The 27,585-nt window shown below is 40.2% G+C and overlaps 2 long non-coding RNA genes across 3 annotated transcripts in view; one reads left to right on the top strand and one right to left on the bottom strand.

Annotated features, from left to right (window-relative positions):
- Nucleotides 1-19,240: 19,240 nt before the first annotated feature.
- LOC306798516 lies at nucleotides 19,241-24,897 on the top strand. The gene is made up of 3 exons (XR_013773374.1): nucleotides 19,241-20,464; nucleotides 20,693-20,862; nucleotides 24,851-24,897. It is a non-coding gene; the product is annotated as an uncharacterized lncRNA (long non-coding RNA).
- Nucleotides 22,845-27,585, bottom strand: part of LOC306798507 — a 29,806-nt gene continuing 25,065 nt past the window's right edge. The window contains exons 3-6 of one of the 2 annotated variants that reach the window (XR_013773368.1): nucleotides 25,991-26,178; nucleotides 25,267-25,404; nucleotides 23,465-24,018; nucleotides 22,845-23,423 (exon numbers count right to left, since the gene is read on the bottom strand). This is a non-coding gene — a long non-coding RNA (uncharacterized lncRNA). Of the gene's footprint in view, nucleotides 23,424-23,464; nucleotides 24,019-25,242; nucleotides 25,405-25,990; nucleotides 26,179-27,585 lie in introns of those variants that run through there. The other variant, XR_013773369.1, reaches the window with a different exon arrangement.

Genomic DNA, 27,585 nt, shown 5'->3' with positions numbered 1-27,585 from the left:
TCTGTACTGCCCCTGTGCACACATCTACTGTGTCAGTATAGAGCAAATTCATCTCTCCAGACACACTGAGGGTTTTTTGTTCCAGTTAATGTTCCATTTAGCAAAGAAATAGATTCACTATTGATCTGTAGGTAACTAATTTATCTGTTTCAGTTTGTGACACAATGGACAGGTATAAAGAACAGCTTTTTACACACAGCCTCATAGTGGTAGCCATTGTGTAACTACTTGATTTAAATTCTGTCCTGAGAAGAAAAGTCCTTGTGCTTTTCAGATGTCAGCCTGTGGTTTACAGGAAGAGATCAGTGGACTAGAGGAAGTAGTCTGTTTATAGAAGCAATCTGTTTATATCTACCTGCTTTTGCAGATTCCCTTGACTTGTTCATTTGTGCCCTTGTCAGCTAAGAAGCAGAAGTGCCTCCAGTGAAATCAGTTAATGAGGTTTCTTCTGCTAGGACCTGCATTTGCATGGCAAGAATGAAACAGCTTTGGTGGAGTGTGTGAGCTGGTTAGTTCTGAGCTCAAGGGGAAAAGACACAGTAGAAATCATTTATTTAAAGATGAGAAGGTAAGTAGGCCTTATGCAAATGCATCAAAAGGCCTAAAGGACTCACTGTCAAAAAAAGGAAGAACTCGTTTGGAAAACAGGCTATGGAGAGGAATGATAGGAAATTGCATCAATGGAGTTTAATTAAACATTTATTATGAAAATCTATAGGCATGCTGCTTTTATAAGCTAAAAATAAACAATGCTAAGCTATTCCTGTGAGAAATAAAATTTTAAAGCAATGCTTTGGTAAGTCTGAAGGCTTAAGAGCCTGACTGCTAAACAGAACAACTCCAAAAAGGTTGAAAGCACTAAGCTATTAATATTTTACAGACTCAACTCACAAAAATAAATAAATAAATAAATAAATAGTGTAAGCAGTATTTTAATTAATAAGAAGCCAATAAAGAAAATTATCTTCTGGGAAGATCATTATGCATCATCAACTGATTTGTGCCCACTTCTCATTTATGTATTTCTAGCTGGGACTTCCTCCAGGTGAAGATCTAGTCAGACAGTTTATAAGGTACCCCATCAAGGTTCTCATAGCAGGAGCTCATATGTTGCCCTAGTTCTACAGGCACTGTACCCCATCTTCACAGGGTGCTGTGTGACACTGCCTGGTATCTCCCCAAAAGCCTGGGAGAATAGCAAGAAATACAGCACATATTCCTCAGGAAAGAGGGAAACTGTAGGACTGAAGATATGTGAGTTCCTCAGTTGTCTTAAGGAAGCTCTCACTGGTCCTCCTTCAGAGCAGGTGGCCAGCTGGCAGCAAAAATGATGTGGGGTGTGACCCCCAGTAAGCACAAATATGAAATAATAGCCCGGAGCAGGTCAAGCTCAGCTGTAGCTCCAGAGGCACTGGTAGCTCTAAGGACAGTCAGTCACAAGTGCTGGAGGGTGATGTTGGCTAGTTCAGCAGCCTTTTTATCCAGAGACTTCTTATGTTGTGAGGCTGTTTGCAAGCTGCTTGAGGGAGCCCTTTACACAGAGCAGAGGGAGAGCTGTGCTCCAGGTGCAGTTCTTTGATGCAGCCTGTGCTGTGGTCCCATGGCCTCATTCTGTCCAGCCATGAAGCTCTGCTGAAAAGTTCTCAGCCTATCTATTGTCCTGTCAAACCAAGTTACTAATCAGTTGTTCCTCTTTCTGTTGCTGTTTCTTCAGGCTAGAATCTTCCTGTTGATGGATTTTATGTTAACTAAAACATCTGATCCTTCATATGCAAGTTCTAGAATGATTTTACACTTAATAAAAAGTGAAATACATTTTTAACAAAATAAAATGTGGATAATCATACTATAATTACCAGATCATTATATTCTTGTGAGAAACTCTGTCAAGTGCAGTTTGAATGTCTGAAAAAGATTTCGTTTTATAAGATCTGGCTTTACCTCTACCATGGCTTGCCCCTTGTTCAGTTAAGTGATATGATTAATGTGTAAACAATCCTTGTTTTAGAAACCCATCATTGTCCTGCCGTCATTGTCCAAACCTGCTCTTGGGGACTTGGTGCTTGAAAGATGAAGCTCCAAGCAGGGAACTTTCTTTCTTGTCTACAATTTTCTCTTGTTCTCTGTGCATCCTGCAAAATCTGCTTAATGCTGAACTGAGCCATACCATTGTTCCTGGCTTGGGAAAAGGAAGATGGAGCCCTGTTGCTATTGGAGCTAGGAGGGTGGCTAAAAGACTATAGCAACATTACTTTCTTCATGCAAAAGAGAAGTAAAAAGCCCTTTATTTAAGGAAACACTACACTTACATAGAGTAGTTCATGGCAGCAAGGATAGAAATTATTTCATTGGTGCAAGAGAGGTGACACCTTGGTAAACATGCTTTCATGAAAACAATGACATCTCTCACACACCCTGCAAATGCATAACCATTGTTATAATTCCTTTCTCTTATGTTTTCCTTGAGCAGTGTGAGAAATCCACTTCTCCAGGCAAACATGTTTGACCATCCTCACAGTATAGAAGGATTTTCTTATGTTCAGTTGGAATTCCCTGTATTTCAATTTGTTCCCACTGCCTCCTTTCCTGTCATTGGGCTCCACTTGGAAGACTAGCTCAATCTAACCTATAACTCCCCATCATGTACTTACTGATAAGATCCTACCTGAGCCTCTGCTTCTGAAAAGTCTCTGAAGCTGCCTAAGTTGAGATGGGTTCAGATTCAATTTGGTTTTGTTTATTTGACAGTTTCTCTTTAACATGGCAAGGTGACTCCAGGCACTTTCCACCAGAGCCTGTTTACAGGTTTTTAATGACTGTCACAGTGCCAGGTGCTTGCTGCATGGTGAGAAGCTGCTGGGAATAATTAGCACCAAGGGGAAAATGTCAAAGAGATTCAAATGTAACATTTATACAAAATGCTACCGGTTTTTAAAATTCCGGTCAGCAGCAGCACAAAACCTCTGTTACCCCCTGCACCCCGAGGTTCATCCCACCCTCACAGCCATGCAAAGCAAGCTCTTCACTCAGGGTCCCATTTCTCTCCCTGCAGGGGGAAGCACTCCTGCTGCCCTCATCCCACTAAAAATCAATGGGCAGTTACTGTAATCTGCAGGTTTTAAATCGTTTGCATGTGAAGGACAGTCAGATTTCCATTAACCCTTAGCCCACTTTCAGGGTTCATTACCAGTATCCAGCATAAGGTGTTATTGCATCTTCCCTAGGGATTGTACTGCTTCAACAGAAGGTGCTGGAGAAGACATTTCTTCCAGAACCCACTTGCTCTGTGCCTCCCCTGGCATTCCAACCTGGAAGTGCCCTCATCATGCCAGCACAAATGCTACCTGCTCTTAGAAGTTGCTGTGTCAGTATTTTGGGAGTCAAATTGAGGTTTCTCTTGCCACAGTTTCTCTCCCAGTGCCAAGAATGGAGGAAAAGTGTTTGCTGCTGAGGCTGAGTGGAGGGTTTTAAACATTTGAGGGATTGGTGCAAGCATCTATCTCCCTAAACATTCACTTGGAATTGCTTCCATGGTGAGAAAAAAATTAATACATTTCTCCAGAGATGCCCCAGTAGGATTGAAGAGCCAATTTATATCTTCAAAGCAGGTTTGTATCTTTAGGAGCAGACAATCAGCTCCACAGCAGCCTCACCATGGGGTGCAGAACAATATAACTACTTTTAGTCAGTTCTTGAGGATCTGACCTATGGGTGTAACTAAGAAATGTAAGCTGTTTAAATGGATAAGATACAAATACTTTTTCTGTAACATCTCTGGACCTCTAAAATGTTTTCCTTCCCCTATTAGGTCCTCCTGATTAGTGAAAATACAGTTATTATTGCAGATTTCCAGATAACCATGATATATTCTTCCCCCATACACAAAGGAAAAAATAAATAAAATCAGCAGCAATCTCTTTGGAGTGTATGCCTAAAGAAAATTTATAGGTATGTGTTCTACAATATATATGTGCATTTCTAAGACCTCTTTCAAAGGCCCATGATTCTGTCAAACCTCACTGCCAATAGCACCAAGGAACTGATTTTATGCAGTCACCACCATTAAAATGCTGTGTTTACATTTAATTATCCCTGGGCTGGGAAATAATGGAGATACAGATAATGGAAATACAGAAGAGCATACAGGTAATGATTTATACTGCCCTGTGTAATTTTCTTGGGTGCTCCTCATGCCTTGGTTGGCCAAATCCTTTCTGAAGTGCCCTTTCCACCTGTGCTGAGAGGGAGCTGGAGTGCCCATCCCTACGTTTAAAGCAGAAACACTCCATGCTCCCTGGAGCCACTGGACTTGTGGAGCAGCAGTGGTGGCCAGGCTGCTGCTGGAGATGTTTCATTTTAGGTGGAGTATGTACACACCCCGAGCAGCATCCAAGATCTCAGGTCTTCCTCTCTACAGGCTGAGTGGCTGTGGGCTCTGCTGACATAAAGAAAGGTAAAGGGTCCCTATCCAGGTGCAGTTACCTGTCTTTATACTGAGAAATGTTTAGCAAAGTTCTGCTTGTGTCGCTGTGGATGTAGAGCACCTCTCTGCAGCAGAGGGCCATTTATCCCCACTCACAGTAATGGTGAGCCAGAAATAAAAAATACATGTGGTGTATGTTAGTGAATCCTGGGCTTTTAAGTCTCAGGCACTGTGAGGAGTGTAGTAAAGTTTTCTTAATTCTATATTTTTAGGATTTATTTTAAAATGCAGTCTTTCTAATTTATCTCAAGCAATGACTATTGTACAGATGGAAATATTCCACACTAGACAAATAACAAATGGCATCTGAGTTGACCATATCATCCCGTTCAGGGTGCAATTAATTATTCAAGAAGTACACATCCAAATGTTACATAAGAGCTCTCTTCCATCTGAAATTACCAAATATAATTAAAAATGTATAAAGGAGGAGACAAGCAGCTTCAAATAACTTTGTGAACTTCTAATTATTTCTAAAACTGGTTCAAAGCTAATATAAGACTTCCATGTCTTACCTGCATACTGCTAAAAGCTATGTTCTCACAGGCATGTACAGCTCCCTGGGCAAAATCATACTATTAGTCCCAAACCCTTTACTATTTAACAAGATATTAATTCATGTTGTTGACTCCTCTGTGAGCAGAACAGCCTCTGAGATCACCAGTGGCCACTGACACCTTGAGGCCCTGGTCCCCACACCCCTCTCGAGGGCCAGCCTTGTGCCTCTGACATCTGCTCATCTAAAACCCTGGTCTGATTACAAACAAGCTTTTACCAGGGCAAAGCCTTACTTGCTGGAAGAGATTATTGAATAGAAAATTATGAGAGTTTGTTTTGCCTGTCAGTGGGAAACAGGAATTCTCAACAATAATGTTTTGAATAACAAACATTATCATCTTTGCTGGGCAAGCATCTCTATTTTATTTATGAATATGGGAGATAAAAAAAGGAGATTAACTCACAGGTTGGAAAACATAACAATCTTTTCTTTCTCTTCTTATTTGTCAGGGGTTGTGGATCAGCCCTGTCAGACAGGCAAAGGGAAATGCTCTGTAAAAGCAACAGAGGTGGATTAACCTGGTGGGGCTTCTTAACAGGAGTGCTGCAAGGCTCCACACATTTCATCAGTCCTGCAGGGATAATTACAAGTCTGTCTGTTCCTCCTGAAACAGTTTAAACTTTCTCTCCACTTGGCTGTCAGAATCAGTATTGTGTAACAAATGCCAAGGCCTGTAAAACTTTTAGAGACTTCATGCAGTCTTAAATTTTACTTCCCTGCTCTTTTCTGTTTCTTCCTTTCTTTCACTCTTCTCTCCCTCTGGTCTCCAGCTTGGTTGTTTTTTAGCAGGGAGACTGAGAGAACTTCAGTCACCCACCCCAGCCCAGCTAGTCTGGTGTGTCCCTGACATGGACACAGCCAACTTGTTTAAACCAAGGCTGCCTGAAAAGTAGAAAATACCTCAGATTTATTCTCCTGCTTGACATTTTTGCCAATCTATGTCTTCACATATGAGCAAATTTTTCTGTTTTGCTCCCACAGAGAAGAGAGATGTGAAATTGGTTGACAGTGTCAATGCAGAGCAGCACCACAGGTCTATTGGGTGTCAGTGCTCCCATTGGTGCCTGCAGCAAGGAATTCTCTGAAAAAACAAAATGTGATATTTTCCTGCTTGCCAGTGCTCAGCTACCTTGGGCCCTTGGCACCTTTATAAATCTGCCTCCTGTGTTTTGAATAACCCTTCCCTTACCTGAGGTTAAGCTCCCTACATGTAAAGGCTGAATGCAGTTAGGAGATTTCATCCAAGCATCTCCATGAAGGAAGAATTATCAACCCATGGTGAACACACTTGAAGCTGAAGAGCTTTACAGGAGGAGGCAGAACTCAGTGCTACACAAACCCAGAAAAAGGAGAAGTTTTGCAGGTTGTTAAAGACCAGTACACAGTTGTTATTTTGTCCTTAATTAATTCCTCTGCACCCAGTACTTGTGAACACTGCAGTGGTATAATTTCTCTTCAAAACTGGAAAAAAAATTCTCCACAGTCAGTGTGATTCTTTTTAACATACTTTTCCCAGAAAATAGAACTATTTTTCTTTCTGCTATGGCTAAGTCTCCAGCTCAGTGCCTGTCCTCATTCATGAGTGCCAAAAGGACTATACAGCTTCCTGGTCATTCTGCTCAGGCTTGAGCCTGCACCAGCCTGGCTTATCCTTGTACCACAGCAGCACCTTTGGGTACTCAAAGGCACGATAAATTCCTGTCTTCAACTGTCTTCTCCCTACGGATATCACTGTATTTGGCCATAGGCATTAAGGCTGAAAGGAGCTAGTTACTCTCTGGTCTAATGTGCTGCAGCTTGAGTCCTACGCCCAGCTGGAGCCTTGTCTGCACAATCTGGGGAAGTGTGATGTGCCTGAGATGAGACCTCACTGGAAGAGACATGGCTGTGTCCTTGGGCAGGGATGAATGGACTTTGTGGGTCTGAGAGGTCACAGAGAGCAGGGAACAGAAAGGATCTGTGCATTAGGGGCAAGAGGAGCTCTAACATTTGCAGTGAAAAGGAAAGGAGACACAGAAAAGCTGTGTGAGACCAGCTTCTCTGCTGCTATAGTAAGACCCTCTTAAGAGCTAACTAGAAAAAAAAACCCCCAAAAAACCCCAATTCTCTTCATGTCTTGGAGTGCACGGCTTTCCTTGACATTTATAAACCAAAGTGTTACTATATAGATAAATATGGATTTTTACTCCAAATCATGTGTGAATATCATCAAAATTTTACATAAGCTCAAGTATTCATGGACTGATGGCATCTCAGTTGTATTTCATCATGTCCACCGAAATCCCTTTTTTGGGATGATTTAGTTTTGATTCTCAGAAAAGTTGTCATTTGTCAAGGTTTCTAAATGTGGTCATCCATAAAAATTTCTTCTCTCCACTTTCAGATTTCCAGGCAGTGTCTATATCCTTGTTGTTTTGGTTCATCCCATACAATGCCTTCTCAACTGATTTTCAAGGCCTGTGGTAAATTTTCCTACACATACCTACTGCTCAGGGGTATTTAATCTCCTTCCTGCACAGAAGGAGATTAATCTCCTTCCTGCTCTGTGCTGCACTTCTGGCAAAGATGATGAAAATCCACACAGACTGAGAGAATGTGACTCAGGTAAATTCTGGGGTTTTTTGCAAAACCCTGCATGACCTCAGGCAAATTACTTTGTGCCTGGTGAGATGGAATAGATGTAGATGTCTATTGGTACCGTAGTTTCATGGAAAGTCCTGGATTGAAGTACCCTTGAAAGGAAAGCCACAGGCACCTAAAGCTAGACACAGGAAACAAAAAAAACTTTAGTGAAATGTGGGTCTCCATTTTATTTACCCTTATTTTTCTAGGCACTGGAATAATCTGTAGCTTCAGAAAACTATGCATTTGGTAGAAGTAAATTTAATTTCTGAATGATAGATGGGTCTACATATAGGTGTTTGGTACATCTATATCTTTGTGTACATATTGCACAACTCCTGCAAAAAAAGCTTTTTGACAACACTCTTTCTATGAAATCCCCAGAGAGACACTTTGTATCACAGATTTATTTTGGCTGACAAATGTGTTTTAAATACTGCTCCCTATATCAGCTCTGGCAGCCCTTCTTAGCTAGTAAATTTGATGTTTGGGAATCGAGACAAACAGAATGTACATAAATGAAAACCTCTGTGATATAAACAGTGTCAGTCACCAAGTCATAAAGCTTAATGTATTGTAACCCATTAGTGGTAATTCTGGCTATATCTGGCAGTTGGAAAGGACTAGATTAAAACACTTTAGAAGGCTAGGTAAAATCAAATTTACACTCAAGATTCAAAGCTGAGGTGAATTGTTTGCCTTCAAAGCCAAGAAAAAAGGAAGATGAATGGGAGCTGCCTGCTCAGCTGTGTGTGAGGCTGCACTGCCCATGGTTTTATCTCACACAATCCATATCAGGCTGTTTGCCATGGCCAGCACTGACTGCCTCATGGCCCTTGGCAGACTAAAATCAGGCTCACAGGATGATTTCCTTTGAGGAGATGCTGGGGAAGGATCCAGCAAGAATGTAACAAGCTCAAACCATCCCTGGGGCTCAGATTTGGTTTCAAAGGGAAAGGTACTGTCTGTTCAGTTCATCTCTCAGAGGCCATGCAAGCTAAACTTCTGCCTAAATGGGCATTTCTGTGAATGCTGTATTTGTACAGCCACCTTCTGCCCTCACTGGGATAATGGGAATGGTCAGAACTCCTTAAGGAAGCCCTCTTGAAACCTCCTTTGTGCCTGTGGGTGTCTGTGGAAATGGATTGGTGAAAACCTTGGAATTATTTTGAAATAACCCTTTTTTCAAGCAACAGAGAGCAGTGTACCTATGGCCTGGTAGCTTTGGAGTCCTTTCTGTTTCTGTGAATGCTGTTCAAGCTCAGTGTTGTGCAATCCCTCTTACTTTATGCTTTATGGGAATAAAGTGGATCTCACAAAAGTTCCTCAGGTTTCCTGCAAGTTTCAAGAAAAGCAAGAGATTTTTGGTGATTTTCACTGAAAAACTTTGCCCAGCTTTACAGAGTCCTGCGAGGTTAAATCCTTATCATTTCCCTGCTAGAAACTAAGTGATGCATTAGCAGCTCACAGCTCCCATTAATTTCTGTCCATTCATCTTGTCCTAAGGGAAAAATGATGTTTCATCAAAGGAAGCAACAGAGTTGCTGTTCTTATTTACATATAAAATTGATAATTTAATAATTTATTATTAAATGACATAATACATATTATATAATATATATTATAAAATAAATATATATTGTATATTACAATATACAATATAATATAATATTATATAAATTGATTCTATATTATATTATATTAATTGTATAGTTAACTATTAAAATCAATAATTTAATGTGAAAATAGGCATACATATACTTTTGTTTCTGTTATTGAGAAAGTTTTCCTACCTCGCTATGAAGATTTTGAAAAACTAAATTTCTGGCTAAACTTCTTATTATTCAGAGTTAGAATTGGTCAGTAAACTTTGACTAGAAAGGCATTTTAATGAAAAATAATTATTAGGAAATCTCCAATGTTTTCTAATGGAAATTTATTTTTTTTCCTTTCTTCTATTTTTTTTAACAGATTTGAAGCAAGTCACAACGTTCTGTGAACTGCCACTAATTGTCTTGAGTTTCCAGCGTTCAGAGAGTCCTTACTTCTTTTTCCTTTTTTTTGCCCGTCATGGAACAGGGGTTATAGAAAATGGCTTGTCTTATTGAGTGTGTTTGGAGGTCACAGCACCCTGAATTTGTTCCATCTTTTGCTTACAAAGATCAATTAGGTAACCATCAAATTGCAGCTGAAAATTAACAAATGAACTTAGCAACAAGATCAATTCATTGTGGCAAAACCAGGTACTCTGATTCTGCAAAAGCTGAAGTAGTTCATTCTGATATTGCTCAAAATTATACATCCCAAGTTTTGCCCTGGAACGGGATGAGAAACATGGGTTTAAAGGGAGAATTTGCTGTAATCTGGATCTTGTGGACTCAGCTCTGCTTGGTTTGGCAGAACAGCCCATGAAGGAGTGTCCATGCAACATCCTCTCTCACCTTTGCAGGGCAGACTGGAGTGAATCCAAACCTTGAAGGTCACTGCGCTTTTCTCAGTGCTCAGTTATCAAGAACACTGTGGTTTCACAGTGAGAAGTGATGCCTTGTGTCTGGCAGGGTGATAAACACCTGTGCCTGGGGCCACTGGCTCTGTACTTCAGCTTGTACATGGTCATGCCAGAAATAATCTCTCTTAAGACCCCTACAGGGATCAGCCTTCTCCTGCTCACTTGAGTGATGGCTTGGTCTCCAATTTCCCTCAGAAAATGCAACAGAAATAGTCACTGGTTTTCAGTGACCAATTACTCAAATTGCAATGCCTTGGGCATGGAAAGCTGGAAAGATTTTTGCTTTTCTAAACAGCACACAGTGAGCTCCCCTTTGGAGCTTTCATCAGGATCATGCAAGAGGTACTTCTAGAGCTTTGCCTAGTGCTTTTTTTCCAATCTTCTGCCTCTTGGTGGTGTGTGTCTGCTGTGTATTTTGCTCTGATATGCTGCTGTGAGCCACTCAGCTTGCTGCCTCTGCATTATCATTATATCTGCAGTGGAAAACCCTGTGACGGAATGAATCAATATCACATATGGCCTCATTCCAGGGAGGTAGAATTAATTAGTACAAGCCATCACTGATAACATGTTTTTTCCATTGTTAGGACAAATCTGTCCAAAATTGTCATTGTCCATTGTCTGAGACTCAGTCCATGTGGTAAGAGTTTTTTCAAGCACTCAGAAAAATTTGTTGATCCAAATATGAGCCAATCTGTCTCTCAGTGAAAAAATTCCCAGGGTTGATCCAATCAGAGGGAAGTAAGGGGGGAAACTGAGTTCAGAACTGCAAAACAATAAAACCATTGAATGTACTTAGTCCCATTAGGCTACCAGGGTCTTAGGGTTAGATCCACAGAGACTTTTATGAGGATGTGGTTCTTAGGGTTTGTGATTCTGTTATTCTTTGCACATGGTCATTACTGCAGCAGCTGTCTGTAAATAATGCATGTCTGTTTGCATGTTTTATGGGCTTCTTTTGAAGATGTGAATTTCTCTAAAAGCAGTTAATAGAGTTATGCTCAACCGAGTTAGACTCTGCTGCCCTTTGAGTAAAATCAAGAAAAAGACTCCAGAGCTCTCCAAGATCTGCAAAGCAGGTGTTTGTTTCCTCAAGGCAAAGTGAGCCCAGCAAGGGAACACCAGGCAGAGGCAGTCCTGATGAAGAAGGTGTGCTCTCCTTCAAATCAGAGCAATGCTGAGCACTCTTCTCAGCCTGGTTTCGTCCCCACTGTCCTGGTACCAGTACCAGTGGCACATGTGGGTTTTCATCAGGGACCAGATGGCTAGAAATCTTCAAAAAAATCTCTGCTTGGAAACATCACCTAAAACGGGATTGTTTTAAATTTGTTCACTTACTATAATATTACACCTTCACATTACACAGGAATCAATGGATAGGACTCCCTAAATTCCAACTTACTTGCTATAGGATCTTTCAAATTAACTAATGTTAATTAACCAATGTTGTTTGGTTGATTCCTGGAGTAATCCTTGGCACATGTATAGATGAACTGATTACTCTAAGTGGAGATGATGCCAGTCTTGTTTCTGCCTCAAGCCTCAGCAAAGCTTCAGGGCAGCCCATCCCAGACCCATCCTATTCCTGGTGCCTCAGGAAGGATCCCCATGGAGCAGGAGGTGGCTTTCAGGGTAGAGATCAGACTCAGGGAGTAGGCAGGAGGGCAAAAGTGTGTCTTTAGTCCCAGCTGCTCTTGAGACACAGAGCAGTTTTATCTTATGCCCTGGGCATGCAGACAGCAGCAACAACTGGGCCAGAGTCCTGGGAAGCCCTGCCCCACCAAAGACATCAGCAAAGCAGATAGGTCTCACAGGGAAGGGTTTCAAGAAAGAAGATAAACCTTCAGGAGAGTGCACACTCGTGTGTAAGGTGGGCACTGACTTGTGTGCACCCTCCCTTGGGAAGTGCACAGGGGTTTCTTGCCTCATATGCAGCCTTCACACCACAGAACTGCCCCAGTTGGGCTGGTGCTTGCTGGTGCTTGCTGGTGCATGCAGACACCATGGGCCAGCAGGACACACCAAACCCAGGGTAAGCTGTATACACCTGGATGGACGTGGTCAGTACAAAGTGCAGGTGCAAAGTCTCCTTTGAGAAGAGGGAGATCACCATCACACAGACCCAAAGAAACTGAAGGCTGGTTGGAAAGGACCCTACCTGGAATCCATCCATCAACCAGCTTTGGAATACAGCTCCTGCACCTCTCTGCCTCTGTGCATGGTACCCCTTTACCAGAGGAGCAGTAAAATATGTGCAGTAAAATTATTTGTGAGAGTCCACCAAGAGCTCATGTGTGAGAATTTCATTAGTGAGAAGCTGTAGCATCACCTAAAAAATCCTCACTAAGGGCTATAAATCAACTCAAGCAACTTCCACATCCAGTGAACCAAATGGTTGTAAACTCAAGTCTCCATGCCTGCAACAAGCCGTGCTAGGACTCCTCACCCTGGTGTAGAGGGGCAGACATACCACCCACAGGGTGAGTGGGAGGAAAAAGAAACTAGGAGATCATTAATTTTGATCCAAGGAATTGGATCAAAACCTTTTCTTCCATAACTGGGCAGCAAAATTAGAAAATGAGTTTTCTGAATCATGTTAAAATATTATTCTTTGAAGCCCAGGGTCGTCCTAACAGGTAAAGCAGGAATAGCCTCTAGAACTTGTTTTTGTCTTTCAGAGAAGTCTAAAATTAGCTGCTAAATTATTCTCCTCTGTGCTGGCTAAAAACATCCAGAGATTACTCACATGTGACTTATTTTGAATAAATGCACTATCAGTGACATGATTGCTAATTATCTTTGTACTCAGTTACTCAAATTAGCATCCTATGAATTGATCAAAATGGATAAGCTGTGACAGGGAAAATGTTTATTTGCCTACACCTGCAGTCTTACACAGATAGCAGCATATAGCAGGAGTTCAGCCTTTGACAAGGAGAGACCATGGTGCTGTTTTACAGTATTTAGCACTTTTCCTGCCTTGGGGTGAAGGGAACAAGGCTGGCTGCCCTCCCTTCCCAGCAGATAGGAAAGTGACTGATGGTACCCTTTTCATAGGACCTGACTGGGAAAACTGAGATGGACACACTCAGCTGCTCCAGCCCCTGTGTTCTTCACATTTTTCCTCATGTCTTAATCTCATTATTACATTTCTTCATGAAACAATATCACAGAGAAAGAAAAAAAGCTGAGTGATAGAGAAAGAAACACCAGGAAAAGAGCCCTGGAGGTGTTTTCCCTTTGTCTGAGGAATATGGCAGAGTTTCCTCAGCAACAAGAAATACAGAAATGTGCTGAGACAAGTCAGGAGAAGAAAAAGAGGGAGAAATAATGAGTGGAAAATTTACACTGAGGCTAGGTTAATATAAGAGGTGAAGACACAGATGGAGGTAATGTAAAAATTAAGCAGAATCTGCTTGTTGTGGGAGTGGGCTAGTGAGATAGAGAAGGAGCAGAGTCAGGGAGCCAGGAGTAAAGATGGTTTAATTTTGGAGTCCCTAGAAAAGCTGGAGCCCCTCACACAATCCAGCAGCTCTGTTTCCAATGTGCCTGATTTACTTGGTGGGATCATTTAGCTGTGAAACACCATTTGTTGTTTTTATTTTTTTTCCTCCCATCCTAAATGTATGAGATCACTTACTGCAGAGCTATTCCAACAGGCATGGAACCTACAGGGCTGTGACCATAGGAATACAGTCTCACAACAGATATATTCAAAGGTAAGTGAAATCATGAGTCACTGCTTGAAAGCAAGAATTTAACCACAAGAAAGGAAAAGACCTCCTATTTCCTGCCAGAAAGAGCAGGCCAATGACCATATTCAGTCTTGCCAACCCCAGTAGTCCCATGGCAAAGCCATCACCTGCAGCTTTTGAGATGTCAGTCGAGCTGCACATAGATGCTCAGCACCTTTGAAGACCATACCTTTCACAAGATCAGATCAAAAATGTTCCTGCAAGTCTATTTAATTGGTTCTCCACTGTGTTTTTATTTCATTTCTATTTAACCTGCCATAAGTGAGAACTTGGCCTGGGGTTCCTGAACTGGAGTTCAGATGAAAAATAATGTTTGATGTGAAGTAGGACTGGAATTAGCTCACTTTCACAGAGTATCTTGGCTATGTACTAATCAAAAGAATTAACTCTTGCTCCTAATTAGCCAAAGGGGAAATGTCACTGAACATTTCATGAAGAGCACAACCTTTTAAGCAGCCTCAGTAAAAGCACTTCCAGCAGCTGTGCTATAAAGGCATGGTGCCAGGTAAAAACAGACTCAAGAGTAATAAAAGGCTTGTATCCTATAGATCCAAGTGTTAGAAATCATAAGTTACATCCTTCTCTTCACAACTTTGTATCTTCTGCATTTGGCTCTCTTTTGCCAAAATTGCTGTAAAGAATTATCTTACTTCAGAAAATTAATATATTGGCAATATTCTAAAATGGTCTGACTATGTTCACCAACTATTTTTGGTTTTGCATAAATAAACAATTCTATCCAACCTCTAATGAATTTTATCTCCCTCCAATTTCACCTTTTATCTTTTAAAATCCCTAATTTTCCTTTGCAATGTTTCCTGGTATAGATCTTAAAATGTATCACAGGCACAAAATGTGCTGTCCCCAAGAACCCTTCAGCACCCCAACTTTGGTATTGCATTAGTGAGAGGAGAAGCTGACTCATGCTCTGATGGTTGATGCATCTCCTGTATTATGTAAACAGTCAGGAAACTTGACATGCAGTATTATTAATCTGTTCACTCAATTTTTTTGCTAATCCAATTAAATTTGCAGATCCTGCTGATGTGTGTAAAGCCCTTTGTCTGAGTTACCTTTAACACGAGTCTGAGTTATTCTTTGTTTTGTGACCTGAGCACAGTAATGTCATTTAAGCCCCATTGTGACATATTCCAGTGTCAAAGATGACTCCCCATTTCTACATATAAATCTAAGCATACATAAACCTGGGCTCAACTCTAAAGAATTACTTTAAGCCTCCAAATAAAATCCCTGCCATTTACCATTTATAATTAATGTCCATTACTCTTCTTAGGTGAAGGAGTCAAATTAATTCTATTAATGGTACTGTTAAGCAATTGTTAAGCAATATCATAAATAAAATACACTTTCAGGGAAGTACGTCAGTGCTTTTTCCCATTAGATTTTTTTCTTTAGAAAGCAACGTTTCCTCAGCTAGTCTAAAACTGCCACTCTTTCTGTCATTGCAACCACCCCAGGGGAACCATGGAAGAGCTTGGTGGTGATCCTTCCTTCCTTCCTTCCTTCCTTCCTTCCTTCCTTCCTTCTACCTTCTTCCTTCCTCTCCACCTTCCTTACTTCCTTCCTTCTTCCTTCCTTCCTTCCTTCCTTTTCCTTCCTTCTTCCTTCCTTCCTTCCTTCCTTCTCCTTCCTCCTTCTCCTTCCTTCCTTCCTTCATTCTTCCCTTCCTTCCTTCCTTCCTTCCTTCCTTCTTCCTTCTTCCTTCTTCCTTCCTTCCTTCCTTCCTTTTCTCCTTCCTTCCTTCCTTCCTTCTTCTCCTTCCTCCTTCCTCCTTCCTTCCTTCCTTCCTTCTTCCTTCCTTCCTTCCTTCCTTCCTTCCTTCCTTCCTTCCTTCCTTCCTTCCTTCCCTTCCTTCCTTCCTTCCTTCCTTCCTTCCTTCCTTCCTTCCTATCCTTCCTTCCTTCCTTCCTTCCTTCCTTCCTTCCTTCCATTCCTTCCTTCCTTCCTTCCTTCCTTCCTTCCTTCCGTTCCTTCCTCCTTCCTTCCTTCCTTCCTTCCTTCCTTCCTCCTTCCTTCCTTCCTTCCTTCCTTCCTTCTTCCTTCCTTCCTTCCTTCCCTCCTTCCTTCCTTCCTTCCTTCCTTCCTTCCTTCCTTCCTTCCTTCCTTCCTTCCTGCCTTCCTTCCTTCCTTCCTTCCTTCCTTCCTTCCTTCCTTCCTTCCTTCCTTCCTTCCTTCCTTCCCTTCCTTCCTTCCTTCCTTCCTTCCTTCCTTCCTTCCTTCCTTCCTTCCTTCCTTCCTTTCCTCTTCCTTCCTTCCTTCCTTCCTTCCTTCCTTCCTTCCTCTCCTTCCTTCCTTCCCTTCCTCCTTCCTTCCTTCCTTCCTTCCTTCTCTTCCTTCCCTCCTTCCTCCTTCCCTCCCTTCCCTCCTTCCCTCCTTCCCTCCCTTCCCTCCTTCCCTCCTTCCCTCCCCTTCCCTCCTTCCCTCCTTCCCTCCTTCCCTCCTTCCCTCCTTCCTCTTCCCTCCTTCCCTCCTTCCCTCCTTCCCTCCTTCCCTCCTTCCCTCCTTCCCTCCTTCCTCCTTCCCTCCCTCCTTCCCTCTTCCTTCCCTTCCATCCCATTAATAGGCTTGTGGCAAAGGTTCAGCTCATACAGGATTTCACTGATGGCAAAAGCTGTTCTGCATCTGTCCTCAGGAAACCCAAACCTCTTCTGTCAAAGCAAAGCAGTTGAGCACTCACAAAAAACAACCCTTTCAGTTCTATATGTCACAGCTTTAATTGAATCTTTCTCATTTCAGCAGGGTCTTTCAACAGCTTTGTGGACTCAGTGAGCTGATGAAAACTTGAGCTGGAGAAAGAGAGTAGTGTGGCTGCTGGCCAGGACAGCTCTCCCACATGATATGTGCCTCATCACTGAGTTAAGACAGGATTAATACACACAGCAACATCCTGCTGGTACGAGTGGCTATTGTGTAAAAAAGCCACATGGCTACATTCAAGAGCAAGGTCATGTTTGCATCTGCTATAATTCTGGAGCAAATCCCAGCTTATATGAGCAAGGTAAAGCTAATGCCACATCTATATCTACATTAGCTCAGCAGGTAAAACTGCAAAAATCAATCCAGTTTTCAGGTACGCTAATTCTCAAAATCATGAAGGGACAGGAAAGGCCACTTCAGAACCTAAAATAGGGTTTTGGTACTTAAGATCTTCTTAGTCTTCCAATTCTACCCACTGGACAGTTATCCTTATCTGTATCAATTTGGTTCCCTTATGCTCCTGGGAAGAGAGCATACAGCAGTACTGTGTATTGCTGACTCATCCATACTTCATCCTATCGTTCTTCGGTCTTTGAGCCTTCTGTCCTGGAGCAGGTGGGACATGCCTCCAAGAAATGGCACCATCTTCCCCAGCCTGGAGCAGATTCCTCCTCAGGAATATGAATTAGGGAGTTGTCCCTTAAATCTGCTTCATGGCAGCATTGAAAGGCTATGGATCCAAGTAAGGTTGAAACAAAAACCACTGACATTTATTTATTCCCTCAAACACAGACCAGTTTGTGAAATTAAATACACTTATTACTGCAGCTGTGAACCAGACATTAGAAATTTTTACAGTGGCACACAGTGATAGGGAGCAGGATGGCTTTAAACTGAAAAAGAGCAGATTTAGATTAGATGTTGGAAAGAAATTCTTTATTGTGAGTGTGGTGACATCTTGGTTCAGGCTGCCTAGAGAAGCTGTGGATGCCCCATCCCTGTAAGAATTCAAGGCCAGGTTAGATGAGGTTTGGAGCAGCCTGGTTTAATGGAAGGTGTCCCTATCCATGACAGGGGCATTGGAAGCAGGTGATCTGTAAGGCTCTTTCCAACCCAAAGCGCTCTATGATTCTATCTGTAACACCTATGGAGCTGAAAGATTCTGATCCACAGAGTGACTACTTTGGCTCCTGAGCACCCAGGTGGGACAGGGCACCCCTTTCCCTTTGTGACAGTCCAGGATTTCCCATAAACCTTGCCTCACTACCTACAGAGCAACCCATAAATTTCTTCTTTCTTTTGCATCATCAGAACTCCCTCATTTTATTTAAATCTCCACTGAAAGACCTGCTTTAACCCCATTTTTAATGTTTTTTACTTTATGCTCATACTTTCTGAATTCCAAAGAGCACTTCTTGTTCTTTGCAGGCTCACTTCATATTCTATTCTCTTTGATGTGAATATTCATCTCATTGTGTAGTATTCTAGTCAACAGCTGCAGCTCTGATCTTACAAGCATTTATCACCTCCTTGAGGACACAGGTTGCAAATGTTATTTGTATTTTTGACCTGAACAAATGTCAAGTTCTGTCCACATTCAAGATATTGATTCCTCTGCATGCATGGCAGAACTAAGGAGGTCCTTTCATTCCTTGGTACATTGTCTGATGGTTGAGTCTTGAAGAATGAGAGGCACTTACAATGCCAGGTTATGAAATTATGAACACGAAAAAGCTCAGTATTCAGTCTGCCTCTGAATGAATGAGTAGCAGAGGAGGAAGGTAGGAAAGAACCAGGATGCATGGAATCATTCTTTGTCATTCTTTGTCTCTTTTCCATTTATTCTGATTTCCATTTATTCAGTTATTTCACCTAGAACAGGATTTAACAATAGAGGGGAATGAGGGAATGTCAGGAGTACGTCTATATTCATCAAGTAGATCATCCAAACTGCTGAATACAATAGTTTCCAGGGATAACAGAGTAGACACAATTGACTAGGGCTCCCAGGACAGCTGGAACTCAGTGGCTCAGGAGATCTGTAGTTGAGGCTGCTGCAGGGGAAGTTGTCCAGGACTTTTTGAATGAGCTGAACAAGTTTCTCATCTCCCATCCACAGAGAGGCTGGATGAGGGGCACTGTTTGTCTTGAAAGCATTGTGAAAGTAAACACTCTGTGATAGATCTCAAGCTCTGTTCATATGTACATAAAACGAAAAATATCAAATTGAAATAACTCAGATCTGTTGAAAATGTGGAGAAATACCTGCAAAAACCTTGCTGATTTTAACATTTTCTGAATTACAGACTGAGATTTCTAGTGCAGAACACACTAGTAATCCCAGAAAGTAATAAAATTAACTATGCAGAGCAATTTTCTTTTCAAAAGGACATGTCAGGATGTGATGTCAAATGTCTCTAAAATAGCACAGGCAATATCCATTTTCCTCCTGAGCTGGGAACTACCCACACCTGGAGGGGAGAGGAAGAACAGTGCAGGGGGACTTCTTGCTGGAGACTGATGGAACAATTGTTTAACTGCTGAATTGAGAAAAACTACTCCAAACCACCTGGGCAGAAAGAAAAAAAAAAAAAAAAAAAAAAAAAAAAGAAAATTTTTGGCATGTATAAAGATACCTAAATATACAAATGATGCTGTAAAAATTAACAAGTGAAGGCATCACAATGCCAAGGTACCCTGTATTTATCAGAAAAACATAGGAAGTCCCCTGTTGCAACTATGCAAATGAAGACTTAATTTTCTTGTTGTGATGCCTATTAAGTCTTGAAAATCAGCTGTTTGCAGTGATTCACAGCCTGGGGAGGAAGAGTGCAACTGGAACACCACACACACACAGAAGACTGCTTGGCTGAAGAAGCACTAGAAAGAAACACAGTTAAGAGGTCTTTTGTTTGGGAAAATATTTTCTTATAGGAGCAGATGTTTTTCTAGCTGTAGTTGCTGGAGATGTTCTTTATTATGTGAAGATGCCTAAAGATCTGCTAGGAATGTTAGACAGCTGTCACAGTGCTCAGATTTGGGATGTGAGAGTGTAGCATGGGCTTTATTTTCATCTAAGCAAAACGGCTGGAAAACATTCTGCAGTAGTATAGCATATCAATAATTCAGCTTCTCAGAGTTTTATAAATGAAAATAAAAATTATTTAACACCACTTTTAAAATTGTAATTAGACTAGCTAGCCACTTTTGAAGTCCTTGGCTCTAATTTTATACATATTTTTTCCTCGTGCCGTTTTTTTCATCAATGATAGATGTAAGATTTTTCCTTCAGGAATTAGTGTGTTTGCTTTGACATTAATAAAACAAACCTCTTTGTTAATTTTTAATTGAATGAGCAGAATATGTACTTCTGTCTTCTTTATTGCTGGAGCTTCCTCCAGCATTCACTGTATGATAACAGATGAAGATAAGTAATTCTGTGTCAGAAATGTAAATAATGTATATTACCAATGTCACCAGATAGATTGAGTTCTAATTTACTTTGCTTAAATTTTTAGACTCTTAGAGAGTGGGCACAATGTTTAGATAAAATACTGTTTCCCATCTACTTTTGCCAGGTGCCAGCCTAAAGTTGCCCCTCTGATTTACCAAATTGTTGAACACCAGCTGGTGTTAACAGTCATGTTCACTCTGCTCTACCAAAAGTGGTTCAAATGGCTACTGTCACCTGAAAGAAATTTCCTCCAGAGCTGAAAACATTAAATATGTGTGAGCACGCCAGGCTGCTTCACAGCAAAGTAACCATAAATTAACTTAAATCACCTTCAGCATCAGAGGTCAGAGAGCATTGGCATAGTGTGAGAACTGCCAAAAGGTAAGATAAGCTATAGCCTGCAATTGCCTTATATTTTTTAAGTTACATTGAATAGAAAGTGCTTTTTGAGTCATAGTGATTAAAAGAGGAAAACAAAAGATATGGGGTTACCAGTACAGGGAGAGAGAGGGGCAGTTTGCAAACATTCTAGGCATTATCCCCACCTAAAGGCTTAAGGGTTTTTTTTGTTTTGTTTTGTTTTTTTTTTTAGTGGAATACTCCTGGAGTATGATGATAAAGGCAGGGTGACTGGTCAGAAGCAGGCTATGGAAAGAGAAATCTGAGGAAGGACTAAAAATCAGCTTCATGGGGAAGGGCATAAATCCAGTTTGTGCAAAGAACTGGCTTCAGAAATGTTGGATGTGATAGCACAAATCTCAAGTAAATATCTTGAGCTGCAAGAAAGTGAGCCAGGCAATTGAAAGTGCAGCTTAATATTCCTAGAGCAGCTGTGGACATTATTTATTAGCACTCAGCCAGTCTGCATTGCTCTGCTGTGCTGAAGGTGACCCAGCTGTGTCCCTGCCTTTGCACAGGCTCAGCAAAAGGCTGCTGGAGGCTCAGGGTATCCTGAGTACATGGGCTCCTTGTGGGCATCCTGCTGCTATCTCAAAGGATGCACTGGCGTGAAATGCCAGGCCAGGAGCATTTGGCAACTGTGGTGCCACAGAGCGGATGGAATTTGCCACTAGGAAAAAAAACACATGAGAAGGAAATGAGGATAGCTGCCAGATCTACTGACTAGACTGAGCACAGGAAAACACCTCAACAAATGTCATTTATGTGGTTAATAATGTCCCACTTGATAAGCGTTTACAGTTCTGTTGCAAAAAACATGAAACATCAATTTATCTGTATAATGCGCTCACTGAGTGCGTATATTCATATATTTAAATATAGCTCATATATTCAAATATATATTCATGTATTTCCTGAGAAGTGGAGGTTCACCGTGCTGCAGCCTGCAACATGACCTCTTGGGGCTGTCATGGACCAGTATTGTGTTTTCAATTTAAGACCACGTCTCATAAACCAACATTACCCGAGCAATGCTTTGTTTGACTGACAATATTATGCCATGTTTATTGGAAAATTGAAACAACAGTATTTGAGCATAAGGTATTAGTTACTAGAGCAAGATGCAGAGCACACAAACCTCTCCTGATCTCCTTTCTCTTTCTTTGTTCTGCTCAGTTTTTCATACACAACAAGTGTGCCTGCAGCCCAGCCCATGCTGTCATGGGACCTTCTGTGCTATTTGTAGGAGTAACTATTGATTTTAGGGTCGTAGAAGATTGATCACTGCTGAGTCTGTGGATGGGACTGAGGCACCAAAATCTAATTTAGGGACATTCCAGGCATCCTGTGATGGGATCCTTTAGTTATTAGTGAAAAGCAGTATTTTGTTTCTATTTTTCTGGTAATCACTTTTATCTATCAAAAATTTGTTTTCTTTTATCCTAGTTCCAGAGGATAGTTGTGTTTAGTCTCTTATGCTGACTATATATGCTGAACATAATGTGCACACATACACATATATATGTATGTTATGTGTATGTCTGTATAAATGGTTTTCTCTGCTAACTCAAAGCAATTAATAAATGTGCTTTCTAGGTGGAACAAGAGATTTAAAAAAATTCCTAGAGCAGTTTCCATTTAAAACCTCCTTTTTACATAAACTGCTTTTTACTCTTTTTCAACATGCATTTCAATGACATTTTAAAAGTCAGAATGTACCATTTTAAAATTTTTTAATGACAAAATATCTATTTTTGATCTCATTCTTGATTTAGATAAGTTGCATTCAAATATAAATATCAAACTACTTTTCCACACTGCTTATAACTTTTTGATGCAAACCTAATACTTACATAATAATTCACATTGAAATTAGGAAAATAATCAGGTAGCATCAAATCATAGAACAATTTAGGTTGGAAAAGACCTCTAAGACCATTGAGTCCAACCATTAACCCAGCACTGCCAAATCCACCACCAAACCATGTCCCCAGTGCCACATCTACACAACTTTTAAATACCTACAGAGATGGTGACTCCACCACTTCCCTGGACAGCCTGTTCCAATGCCTGACCACCCTTTCAGTGAGTAAACCTTTCTTAATATCCAATATAAACCTTCCCTAGCACCACATGAAAGCATTTCTGCTGAGGCAACATAAAGCAAACAGAAGAAAAAGTTGGAACTTAATATTTTAAATGTCTTTCTTTGTTTCAGAATACAGTGAGATTTTTTTGTGTGCCAATAGTTTTAATATCTGTATATAATATGTAACATCTTTATATATTATTTTAAAATCATTGTGATTAATGTACTATGAGTGTAAGATATAATTTTGCTCCAACTTTCTGAAGGTGGAATATTTCTTGTTAAAAGAAGCACAAAGTCCAAATAAATATATATTTTAATTATCTCCATGAAAATGTAGAAATTTTGGCATGGCTTCCAGAGGAGAAAGAAAATGGGTTAAAACAACCAAGAAGAAAGCTTGATTTTTTGTGTATAAGTGGATACCTGATTTATAATTAGTTCTAGTAACCTTTGGCAAGATGATGGGGTCTGAAAAAGACAGCAGAATGTAGGTAGTGTAGGTAGTCTGAGCAGCACTAATTGGCCTGATCCCTCCATTTCAGCTGCCACTTGCTGTCACCCTTTGAAGACCCTCTTGTCCCACCTTTGCCCTTGGTCACAGTGTTTTCAAGTAGTATAAACTCAATACAAATGAACATTATACAAAGTACAGCTGATGAGAATGTATAATCCAATTGATTTTATTCTGTTATTCATCACAAAGTTAATGCAAGACATTTTGCACCAGAAATTTAGGCAATTCAGCCAGCAGATTAAACACCAACCTTAAACATTCATTGATGTACAAAGCCTTTAGGACCAGAATATTGAAAAGTCCTCCTGAACATAAAAGCTCAAGACACAATGGGCATGTCTTGCTGCCTAACTACATACATTTTGGAAGAGAAGAAAATTTCACAAGCTGCTCATGAAACTGTTTTCACAAAGAAGCTCTTCTTAGGGGATCTCATGGACAGAATTTTCTAAAGATAGCTACCTTTTCTAGTGCATTTCCTTTGAATAAGAAAGTCTCACTCTATACTAGAAAAAGGAATTGGTGTCAACCAAGAAGAATAATATAAAACTGATGCCAGGTTCAAATGACACCAGTAAAACCAGTGAGCTTGTAATGTTAGTGTCATGGCAGTGAATCCAATTTTCTTTTTTCAATAATGCAGTAATTTGGGATAATCCTTGCAAAGCAAAAAAAATTGTTAAATTGAAAGTAGTTGGCTGTATCCACTGTTCAACTTACTGCTTTTCAAAATTCTCTACCTAAAGGGATTGTTATTTCTGGAGGCAGATGTTGAAGGAAACCATGGGAGTCTTCAGAACATAATAGGGATTACTGACTGGCAGAAAGCCTTCAAAGTGTGAGATTCTTCCACTGAAGAAACTTTTAGATTAGATTCTCCAAACTTTCTGTCAAAATCTTGTGATAAATAGGTCTGAGAATCAGAGGATATGAAGTGTAGAGCCAAGGAAAACGGCATTCTTTTTTTAAGAAGCAATGGTTTTAAATTAACAGACCTAAAAGATTGTCCTTTGGAAGGTTTTCCTGTCTCTTCCTGAGAATGTCATATAACACAGTTTTTAATAATGGACTGAATTATTGCAGCATGTTATTTAAGGGCTATGCACCTTGCTTCCAATTACAACACCCACTGCAGATGAAAGAATAATTTTGGCAGTGGTATACTCTGTAATGAGTGTATAGGATCTGGAGGTGGGGGTGGAAATGCGTGTCTTCTCAGAATTTTTGTTATGGAACAAGATCTCCTTTGAAGAGCCTACTTCTGGGAATTTCCCCTGAGGAAGATAAAACACCAAGTGTGGGATAAGCAGTGTACATAAAACTCACAAAGAACCCAATGTTCTTGTCCTTAAAATTACTTATTTTACCTATTCCTGAATTTAGAGGTGTCTAGAAATTATCTATATGGTGAAATGAATGGTTGTTTACTCATTCTCACAATCAGATTGCTCTGATATATGAGAGAACTTGGAGAGAAAGTGCTAAGCACAGGCATTAATCAAAACCACTTAGAGTTGCAGGAAGCCTGATGGAAGCAAAAATTACTGCTACTGCCACCTGTCACTTCCATTCCTTCAAACTGGGCGTGTGTGGAAGCAGCTGTCCAATTGAGATTTAAGTACCTATGGCAAGTCTAAAACTGAGTGCAGTAAATAAAGTACTTTTTTCTGCTTATTATTAAAGTTGCCAGATGTGAAGTTTGCTATAATAGCTTGGAATGGCTACAAATTGGTTTCAAATTACAGGAGTGAAGTGGAAGGTAACTGATCTGCTTGTTTGGCTGGAGAAAAAAGTGAGTAGCACATCTGGGTCAGTCTGTGTTAGAGTCATCTCTGCATGGACTGGCTGCCACAGGGGGATCCAAAGCTTTGGCTTTGGTGGAAACATTAAGGAGTGGGTGTTTTCTCATACCTGTAGTTCTACAGTGTGTTTTCCCACTGTGACAAGTCCTGACCCTGGCTGAGCCTGACCACCATTTTTAATGTCTCTAAATTGATATTTCCACCTTCACTGTAGATTTGCACAGCTTAGAGCCACTTTCTCTGATGCACAATATGCCTTTGAGTTTCTGTCCACGTGCAGACTTGTATTTGAAGTGGACAATTTATCTCCTCTTTCCCCAGCATAATTTACTTTCAAGGACTTTGTGAAGAATGAATACCTGATGGTGGCTGAGTTTTGACAGCAACAAGAACCAGATCCACACCTTGCAAGTCCTGCTGGTGGACCAAACTTCTTGGTGTCACCAACCTAATCCTCACTCAGCTTTCTAGCTCAGCCTTTTCATTTCAAGTCTTTTCTGTGGACAATTTGAACTGATGTTCAAGTGACTCAAAAAGAGCTTTGCCATTACATTTTGGTATAAGTATACCTACAGAAAGTGAACATAAAATGACTATGAACTTAGTAAAATGACATATATATTTAATAAAAAAACATTTCCTGAACAGATTCTGTGGTATTCATGCATAAAATATTTCTGAAGCTTGAAAGGAGATGTAATGGAAAGACTGACATCAAAGACATTAGCAGTCCCCATGAAGAGAGGTTGGAAAATGTAATTGCTGTTTCTCAAATTATTTGCTTGGGGAAAAAAAGCTATTCATATTATATTCCTCTTCTGAAAAACTATTATGTCATGTCATGATGTGATGAGGTTGAGGATCTGATTGATAATGATTTTATCCTGTTTGGTTACTGTTTGCTAGGCCCACTGTTTGATGAACATGAATGTCTGCAATCAAGAAAGTCATTGTAGCAGTAAAGTAAATGTGTGTGTGATAATAATTAAACTTTTCTTTCATTTCCATTATCTATTTTTTATCCCTTCATTTACCTATACTTTCCAACTTATTCCCATTATTTTAAAATCTTCCACTACTCACTTTCATTGCTGGTAAGAAGAAGCTGATGTACGTGGCTGAGTGTTGCCAGGAGCAGCTGTGGAAGATTCAAACTGCCCCAAGGAGCACTGTGACTAGGAACAGTAAGATCAGCTAGGAACAGCAAATAATGAGGCTTCCCTTAATAAAAATTGATGTTTCCACAGTTTTTTTCCTTTTCTTCTCCCTTTCTGCAAAAAACCCCTCAAAAACAAACATGTTATAATGCTATCAGATTACAGCAGCTCTGAAAATTGTTGTGTATTTTATGACCTGATTAAAGACTAAATGCTCTAATCCCAAAGGTCCAGTGAGAATGAGAGGATGACTGACAAGTGGAAACTCCCACAACCTGCTCAGGTCACTGCTGGCCATAGCTGGAGAGCAGAGCTGCAGGAATGCCCAGAGTCAGCTGGCAGGGACAGAAAGCCCCTGGGTCCTCAGGTTCCCTGGATCCTGCAGCCTCTAACAAAGTAGAAAATCCAGAATCCATGTGTATTTATGAATGTTTAGCATGCATTACAATTTTTCTTCAATTTGGCATTAAAGTAACAAACCCAAATTAAAAAAGCCCCTACTAAAATCAAAGGTAGTGTTGGAGGACAACTACTTTCATTGGAACCTGTGATATGTCACTTTACAGCATATAAAAGTGTATTTGAATATATCATACTGAGATCAGTTTTTAAATAGTAATCAGTTACTCTTTTGAACAAATGCTTTGATGTCTATTTATAATTTCATTTTGGAGTCTGCAAAAGTAAAATAAATTTTTCATTATGGTTTCATGTAGATTTCAACATGAATGTTGGAAGTTGACTACATGGCTATATGTATATATATATATATATATATATATATATATATATATATATATATGTATTCTGTTAGTATCTCATATTCAGAATGGAATGCTTTACAGTCCCCAGGAACACCAAAAGCATTTTCCTGTAATTTTTATAGTCCCTTTTAATGTGAAAAGTCTTTCTAAATCTGAAGCATATTCAGCTGCCTGATGTGCCAGATAAAGACAAGAATTAACCTTTTGTTCTTGTTTTTTTTTTAAATAAACTGCATGAATTCATAGAGGCAGCAGACATACACTGCATGTAAAACCAAACCACTGAATTTATGGAATGGTTGCTGTTCTCCCTTCTGATCATTTACTGTTATTATCTCTATTTGCCAGGATATTCTTGCCATTTTGAGATAAACCTTGCTTTCGGTTTTCTGACAGGCATGAATTCTTCCTTTTACTATCTTAATTTCTAAAGCTTTCAACAGCTTTTCAACACTTTTAGACTGTAACTTTTAGACTGATATTTTCACTTATATGAGGGGAGCAGCTATTTGCATCATAACTCTGTCTTGTAATTACCTTATCACTCAAAAATGTGATTGCTCCAATTTGGTGTGTGTGTGTCTGTGTACACTATTAATATTTTTGAGACTTAGAAGTAAAACCAAAGACCTGCATTGTTTTCAATTCGACTGACATTACTTTGGAACACCATTTAGGCAATATCCTTTTGCTCAGAAAAAATTACCAGCACTTCCACAAGCACAGTGAATTCTAGGGTTCTGGCAGCAGACAAAAC

This window comes from Erithacus rubecula, assembly GCF_903797595.1.
Source record: "Erithacus rubecula genome assembly, chromosome: 1".
Taxonomy (NCBI): Eukaryota; Metazoa; Chordata; class Aves; order Passeriformes; family Muscicapidae; genus Erithacus; species Erithacus rubecula.
This window is presented reverse-complemented; position numbering and strand designations above follow the sequence as displayed.